At 27.1% G+C, this 9302-nt stretch overlaps 1 long non-coding RNA gene across 1 annotated transcript; it reads right to left on the bottom strand.

The window, feature by feature from the left end:
- Positions 1-6364: 6364 nt before the first annotated feature.
- On the bottom strand, positions 6365-8985 carry LOC122509734. The gene is made up of 3 exons (XR_006302379.1): positions 8936-8985; positions 7580-7583; positions 6365-6683 (listed from the first exon to the last, which is right to left on the bottom strand). It is a non-coding gene; the product is annotated as an uncharacterized LOC122509734 (long non-coding RNA).
- Positions 8986-9302: the final 317 nt, after the last annotated feature.

Below are 9302 nucleotides of genomic sequence, written 5' to 3'. Positions count from 1 at the left end.
TTAAGACTTCTCTTTCTTTTCATAGTTTTCCAAGTAAAGTGGAGCGAAATACGGTTTTTTTTCCGCAGCATTTTGAAAAGAGTAAAAATAAAGTATATATGTGACCTTACTAATACCATTTTATCGATTGAAAGAATTTACATAGAATGGTATCAATAGCTTAAAATTAATTTTTTTAGAGATTAGATAAATTTTTAAATTTCTTTAGTCGACATTTTGGGTCCGCCATTTTGAATTTTTTAAATCTGACTTCAAATTCGGATTCAGCGACCCCTAAAACCTTATGACACGACTTTTTCTGGTCATATATGGGCCATGGACTGTCAAGGAGTTAATTAATGATTTTTTATTCATTCAAAATTTTCATTTCATCATTATATAGAAAAAACTTTGACTCATTTTTGTTTCATCTCAAAATGAGTCTAGGTTAAATGACTTTTAACGTGGCGCCATCTATATGACTCATTTTTTATGCATATCTAATTAAGTCAGATTCTTACTCAATTTGAGAACAGGTTAATTTTTTCAGTGTTACTTAAGAAGAAACCGATGTGGTTAGTTTTTAAACTTTCTGACTTTCTGATTGACAGGTCTCACAGCCCGCATATTTATCATTAATAATTGAACAATTTACGATTTAATTCAACTTAAATAATGGATAAATCGACTATAGAATAGTTTATTTATTAATTATAAGAGCTTTTTCTAACATTTTTAGTTTTTTTAAAGAACTTTTTTCCACTATTTAAAGTCTAACCACCTGGGTACATTTATGTTTATCTAATCGGTATGGAGTCAAAAGTTCCAAAACAGAAGTTCCAATTCCGAAGGATCCAAATTATTATTTTCCTGTCTGACAAATATTAACTTTCACTACTAATATCTAAAGTTACAAGACCTTAGAATTTTGAGAAAATTTAAGAAAACATGTTTATCTATAATTAACAATTTTTAAAAGTGAAAAATAAATTTCGTCTGAATGGCAGAGTTCTTTATCTACAAATACAAAAATTTCATTAATTCAATTTCAAATCGTCTGACCTGAAAATTTTGTGAAGCAAAAATTCAAGTTTAAATATTGTTTTACTTAAACGGACTACTTTCATCCAAATTCAAATAATATATAGATTGTTTTTTGGTTAAAATTGACGTAGATACGTGAATAAAAATCACAATTTAATAAGATTCGTCGGAATTATAAAATTATCCATAAAATACATTTATTTTATCCAGGATTCTACCTTCCAATTTCTAAATTTTTAATTTCTACTTGTGTTTGTTTCTAAATATTTATGTTCATTTACACAGAAAAAACATGGGTTCCCTGACAGATTAGGGTTTAAGGTAGACATAAGGTAACAGTTGAAAAAAACTATTTAGAAGGTGTTATATAGCAAAAGGAAGTATTGATAATGTAACATGGATATTTAGAGATTCGATTTAAGCAAAAATTGCAATTAATAAAGCTCTAAATAATAAATAATTACTTAAAATTCCTGACAGATTAGATGATTGGGGTACAAAAGTTGGTATCAAAATGGTATCAAAATTATTTTCAAAATTACACATATTTCTATTCTGCTATATTTCTATTTGCAAATAAATGTTATTTATATACTCAAAATAAATTGCGAACATTAAACAGCAGTAACTAAGTAAATGTTGTAAATTTCCTCGGGCACTTTGAGTAGAAGCAAAAAGAATTTAAAAAATTGACAATATCTCGTTAAAAATTCTATATAATTTAAAGAGCAATAATTCGCTGAGAAAATTGGGACAAGTAGTTTTCTTTGAAAATTTTCTATCCATGATAAATCTTATAAACGTTTATATAACATCTAAAGTTACTACCGTTAACAATATAATCGTCTTTAACTTTACGCCCGTTGGCTTGCGTTGACTGAAAGGACAGTTTTACGATCATCAAGTATAGAACATTACAGCACGTACAGAGTGGTTGAGCCTTTAGTGCCTTTGGATTTCCGTGGGAATTATCGATAAGCGATTTTACTGCAGGCATTAACTGGCTGCTCTGCGAAATTCGTGAGATCGGCTATTCCTCGTCGCACACACATTTGAAAATAAGTTATTCACATTAAAGGTATATCTGTGTCTCTCACTCTCCCTCAGCGAAATTACTGATTTTAATCGAATATCAAACTTACATTACGCTTGATTTGCCACACTGATCTTCACCTCTTAATTATTACTTTCCATTTAGTGAACATCCTGTTAAATGTTTTCATTATTAGATAATTATTATTATAAGTTTTTAGAAAGAAATATTACTACAAAAATCTTTTTACTCCAGAGAAATGAATATTTTGCACATGTTAAAAATTGATGATATTTGAGATTTAAAAAAATCTTGTGATTTGATATTTCTTGGTTTAAATTACAAACTGGAATTTTTATTTTCCAATCATGGATTCGTGTCAAAGTAATGTTACAATATCTTTTATAAGAGTAAAGAAAAATTTTTTCATTTCTTTCCATTTAAATTCTAAATAAGTAATAATATAGATATATTTTCATTAAATAATTAAGTATACAAACTAGAGATTTTCGGGTAAATAATAAATTACTATGACTACGTTAAGTTAATATTGGTTAGTTTAGTCAAAAGGAAGAAAAATAAAAAATCTCTCTTGCACTTTGAGGAGAAAAAAAGCGCAAAAAAATGGCACGCAATGTTTTTCTAATGCCTTCATAAAACCTGAAGTAGCAGTCGGTGACCGAAAGAACTTTTCTCAGTTAAATTCTGTCTTCTTTTATATAAGACTTGTGAACTAGCCAAGTGCGGGTTAGACATGCTTTTCAGACCCGCAAAACTCACTCTCTGATGCTCACGGCAACGTGAAAGTCGTGAAAGGATCATCACAGTCGTTTACCGACTATAAAACGTCTACTTGCTGCAAAGTAAACTAGCATTTAAACAAAAAAAAAGAGAAAAAACACTACACTATCTTGTTCGTAAATAAAAGACAACCGAGATATTTAAATGGTAATTGAAACTTAAGCTTATGGACACAACAAGAAAATATTTACTGTCCTTGTAAAGCACGCAGATTGAGGATTTTGCAGAAAGTTTCATAAGATATACAACTTTGTGCTACACAACGTCAACTGAAATACTATATTTAGTACAACTTGTTGCAATCGAAAATTTACGATTAAATTTATTTTTCAATTAAAAGCTATTTTACTTTTTGTATTATATATTTCAACATCTCTTGACTTCTTGCTTTTAATTCTAAATTAGTTAGTTCAACTTATTCCTATTTTTAATTTGATTTTATAATTCAATCTGCTGATTAACAACTTGTAAAATTTACGAAAATTTATTACATCGTTGTCTAACTAAAATAGGCATTTGCTACTGAAATTTAAATCACAATTTTAACCAAGTCTGTCTGACTAAAACGGTCTTTTCTACTTTTATAATATTTACAATAACTATAATTAATGTTTGATCGAAACAGACGTTTACTATTGAAATAAATATTACCATTTAAAATAAAATTCGCCAGACAACGATTTTTATTAATAAAATTAAAATAATTCAAATAATTGTCTGATTGAATTAAATGAATTGAAATTATTAATTATTAATTATTAATATATTATATATATATTATATATACATATATATTATAATTATATTATATATATATATATTTTATATATTATTATTTATATTATTATTATATTATATATTATTATTTATTATTATTATTTTATATATTATTAATTTATTATTATTATTATTTATTAATTATTATTAATTGAATTATTTATCCTCTCTAAATTTGTATTAGTTAAAAATAAATAGTTTGATACACAGTTTTCTTGAAAGTATCAAATTAATACTAAAGTGGATATCCATTTAATGCCATAAATTTAAATCAATTTTTGATTTCATCCACATTTTTGGTATCTATTCGTTGCCAATTTGATACTACAGTAGAACCTCGATAAGTCGAAGTTGAAGGGAAACGGTGAAAACTTCGAGTTAAAGAGGTTTCGACTTATAGAGGTTTTCATATATTGTATATTTATTGAACATTAAAAGAAATCTGTAATTTTTGTTTGCCTTAAAGATTCCGAACACTGTTTGATAACAATTGTATTGTATTAGCTTCTAAATATAGAGGTTCCGAAAAACAAAACCTTAGAGTTACAGAGGTTTAAAAGGGCCATATGTACTAACTTCGAGTTATAGAGGTTGCAAAACTGAACTTCGAGTTATAGAGGTTAAAAAACATGGAAAAGTCGTTGAAGGGAAATGAAAATTACTTCGAGTTATAGAGGTTGAAAAGTTCGAGTTACAGAGGTTTTTGGGCTTCTAGGGAAGGGAATGGACATTTTCTTCGACTTACAGAGGTTTTCGACTTATCGAGGTTCGACTTATCGAGGTTCTACTGTATTAAGTTAACAGAGTAGCGAAAAGTCAGTCAATAATTAAAAAAGTAATAGTTTACTAATTAAATAGTTAGTAATAATAATATGTATTTTTGTCAGCTTAATCCAAATTCGAAGTCAGAATTGTTAGATTGGCTAACAATTTTTGAGAAGGACTCAAAAACGTCTAAAAACCTGAATTAAAATAAAAAAAAATTTCCTAATGTCACAAATTCGAAGTCAAAATTATCATTTTGGCTCAAAATTTTGAGTTAAACTGAAAAAACTGCTCTAAAGGCAAATTAAAATCAGAAAGGAAAAAATGTTTTGGTTCGAGAAACTATAGTGTTTTCCTATGCGTTTTTTCCGCTAAATCCGAATTAGAAGTAAAAATTGCTTGATTGGCTCAAAATTTTGAGTTAAACTAAAAAAATGCTCAAAAAACAAATTCAAATCTAAAGGGGAACATTTTTTTGTCCTAGACACTACGAAAATGTATTCCGATGTATTTTTTCACACTAATTCCGAATTTAAAGCCAGAATTGTTTGATTATCTCAAAATTTGTAATCTAAAAGAGTGTAATAACACCGACAAACTTATAAATAAATCAATATCCACTAAAGTACCTACTGTCGTTGCACAAAATTATTTTTCTTTTTAATTTAATTCGTATGTTTGAGTTTATTTCAAAATGTCTAGCCAATCAGACAATTCTGACTTCAAATTCGGATATAGTGGAGAAAAATACATAGAAATACACTCGTGTAGTGTCTCGACGAAAAAAATGTTTCTCTTTTGATTTTAATTTGTTTTTTGAGTTTAACTTAAAATTTTAAACCTGTCATAGTGTCACAGCAAAAAATTTTCTTCCTTTGATTTTAATTCGGTTTTTGAGTCGTTTTTTGAGTATAACTCAAAAAGAAGAACCAATCTGACAATTCTGACTTCGGATTCGGATTCAGTTGGCACAAATGCATGGGAATATAATACTACTATCGGTTCAAAAAGTATAGTCAGTTGACTTTGAAGGCTTGTAACTTGAGTAAAAAAAATCGAACAATATTGAAACTGGATGAAATCAGTAAGTAATTTATTTCTACGTTAATGTAGAAAATTAGAAACTAAAAAAAAATTTTTTCTTAAAGTTATTAATTTTTGAAAGGAAAAAGAACATGTTTTTTGACACTACTTTTAATAAGGAACTAATTTTGAAAATTTTGTTCCTCTACTTATTATTGTTAACAATATTAGATATACAATACTTTAATTTCTTTTAGTTATTTTTTTTATCAAATGATTTTAATATATTTTTTTAATTGTTTATTTTAATTCTACCAATTACCGATAAATGTTGCAAGTATTGTTTTAATATTTGTGTACGGAACCCGCCATTGCAGTGCGAGTTCAACTCGCACTTGTCCAATTTTTTATAAATAATGAAATGCTTTTCAGGAATTTATCTATTTCTAATTAGAGGAGAACGGGGCGAGGCAGCCAAGACGGCACATTTTAGTTTTGCGAGGCAGTTATTTAAATAGGTTTTTTCAATTTTAATATCGCGTTAGAAAGCTTGTCTTTTTGGCTAAAAAATCGCCATAGATCATTTTGACGTAGGTTGCACCTAAAAATTTCTACAACCCTTTTCCCAAAGGACCAAATTTTGGCATATTTGCAAAAACGTGGGGTAAGGCGGCCAACTATTTTAATAGTTAAAAAAACATAACTTAAAGTTCAAATTAGTGAAACATAACAAGGTAGTTGTCCTTAACTTACTTTTATTTTGTTAGTAAACTTCAAAAATTTACATTTAAATAATATTATAATAATAACATTAATTAAATTCAATTTAACATTTTAAGGAAATATAAATTTGTTATTCTTAAAAAATGGTTTATAAAATTCAATGTTAAGTTTAAAATTTATTGGAGTAGGAAAAAAAAGAAAACATTTAGAAGAACCAATAAAATCAACACAAAAAGACGAAAAATTTAGCGTTGGCTGCCTAACCCCACGAGTACTTTTTTAAGAAAACATTCACAAAACCCGTAATATTAAAAATATCGCAATTCCATTAACACCATCGTCTTCAGCACTAAATTCTGCATTGAAAATCACTTTACAAGAATTTGATTCGTGTAACTCAATTAACTAAAATCACAAAAATAACTCTTAGAAAAGTTACATCCAAAAAGTCTGTTTTCATAAATGATACTGTCATTGCTAAACTGCTGCAGCAATAATGCCCATCTGTTAGCAACTAAAGTAAACTACCATAAGCAGTCTACACGGAAAAAAATTAATCTCTAAATTAGAGATTTAATCTGAGATTTAGGCATAAACTATCACTGGAATCGGATGTGAGATGTAAGCAGATCACTAAAACTGAAATTTGGTATTATATCTAATCCGAATATTAGTATTCTGAAGAACACGTATATTCTTATGCCTAAAAATGATATTAGGAATCTCAAATTTTATGACATGGAACATATGTTCTAAACTATCAACTTATTTGAATAAATTGAAATCTAATATATTATTTGAATAAACAATATTAAAAATTTTAGTCGTATATTTATATAATTTGTATTTTTGTAATAACTCGATGTAATAAGAATTTATAATTTATCACAATTTAGAGTGAGAATTATTCACAAAATATTTATATTGTTTTCCCTGTATGAACTATACATTGACAAGCATAAAAAAGTAGTTGGATATTTTTAAAACACAATACGAATTTTATATTTTTATTTCATTTTTAGGGTTCCGTACACCTACGGTGTATCGGCGGAACCCTATTGGTGAGACTCTGTTGTCCGTAGCCAAATCGTGTCCCCCCCCCCTAGCGGCTAAACTATTTGACCTAAAGAGCTCAAATTTGGTCCAGATATGTATTTTTACTCGTAGATTACAGGAAAAATATAGCGAATGTGATTGGACGTGATGGGCATAGCGTTGTCAAGGAAATAACAAGATTTTTGGCCAAAAGTGCATAAAAAGTGACCATTCCCCCCCCCTTAACTTCTAAACTATTCGACATGGAGAGCTGAAATTTTGCATGCTGGTGTATTTTTACTCGAATATTACAGGAAAAATATAGAGAACTTAATATGTAATGATGGCCATAGCGTTGTCAAGGAAAAACTAAAAAATTAAAAAAAAAAATTGTTTTACCTAACTTTTACATTATTTGACCTAATGAGCTGAAAATTAGTATCCTGGTGTATTATTACAGTAGTCTGACGACAAAAAATGTATTTAAGAAACTTTTTAAAAAAAAAAAATTTTTTAATTTTTTTTTTAATTTTTTTTTAAAAAAAAAAAATTTTTTTTAATTTTTTTTAGTTTAAACACGTGGCATTAAATATTTTAAGGAAGAGTGAAATTTTAAGAGAATAAATGAGAGATTGTTTTCTGACTTTAATTTCTTAACTAAAAATAAAAAAAAATTGGACAAGTGCGAGTTGTACTCGCACTGCAATGGCGGGTTCCGTACACAAATATTAAAACAATAGTTGCAACATTTATCGGTAATTAGTAGAATTAAAATAAACAATTAAAAAAAATATATTAAAATCATTTGATAAGAAGAAATAACTAAAAAAATTAAAGTATTGTATATCTAATATTGTAAACAATAATAAGCAGAGGAACAAAATTTTCAAAATTATAGTTCCTCAGCTTATTATTGTTTACAATATTAGATATATACAATACTTTAATTTTTTTAGTTATTCTTTTTTATCAAATGATTTTAATATATTTTTTTAATTGTTTATTTTAATTCTACCAATTACCGATAAATGTTGCAAGTATTGTTTTAATATTTGTGTACGGAACCCGCCATTGCAGTGCGAGTACAACTCGCACTTGTCCAATTTTTTTTGTTTTAATCAAATTGTCTCAACATCACACATTATAAACATTATTTTTCCATTTAATAAAAAAACATGTTTTAGTTAAAATTTTTATAGGTTAGGTTTTCAGGTGTCAAAAGAAAATCATATATTTATTATAAGTTTAACAAATACAGGGAAGTACTCTATTAAATTCCACTTAATCAAAAAGATGTAATAAAATCATCAGCCGTTGAGATACATAAGTCTAATAAATAAAAATATATGTCCCACGTGATGACGCGAAAAACATTCGTAAAATACGGAAAATGAAAACTGAAAAAAACTGCAGGCAAGGAGTAATATTTAAAATTCCCTTTGGAACGTATGGAACCGCTTTTGTTTGGATATTTGAAAATAAAATTAATACTTAATTAATTAAAATGGTTTAAATCTCTTTTGTCACTGATTAACTTAAAACACAATGTAATTCACATCAAAAAAGTTGTGAAATTAACAAATCTCTAAATCAGATATGTGAATTTATGGCATTTTCTGGTATAAAGTTTGACAGAATCAAACACAACTTATCACAGTAATTGTGACTATAATGTTTAATTTAGATACACTTATATTTCATTGGATTTGAAATTAATATTATTTCAAGTTTAGAGATTAATTTTTTTTCGTGTACATTATCAATAGCGCACTATTTGAAAAAATTATGCAGAAATAAGAAGCAATTGGCTGCCTCACCCAGTTCTCCTCTACTAAAGCAATAAGTCAGCCATGAGATTACTAATAATAATTAGTGATATTCGGTATAGATATAAAAGAAACATTTAAAAATGTTTCTCTGACGAAAACGGTTTGCAATACTATTGTAAAATTTACAATAACTGTAGTCTTTGTTGGACTGTAACTATAAATACTCTGCGTTCATTTATAATAATTCATATTTGTGTGTGTTATTATTAATAAAGTTTGTTTAAATTAAATGAATATTTTTTTAATTTAAATAATAATCATGTGGATCAGTTTATTAAAGTTTGCGTTTGAAG

The sequence above is a fragment of the Leptopilina heterotoma genome, unplaced genomic scaffold, assembly GCF_015476425.1.
Source record: "Leptopilina heterotoma isolate Lh14 unplaced genomic scaffold, ASM1547642v1 Lhet_62, whole genome shotgun sequence".
Taxonomy (NCBI): domain Eukaryota; kingdom Metazoa; phylum Arthropoda; class Insecta; order Hymenoptera; family Figitidae; genus Leptopilina; species Leptopilina heterotoma.
The sequence above is the reverse complement of the archived record's forward strand: the minus strand, read 5'-3'. Positions and strand labels throughout refer to the sequence as shown.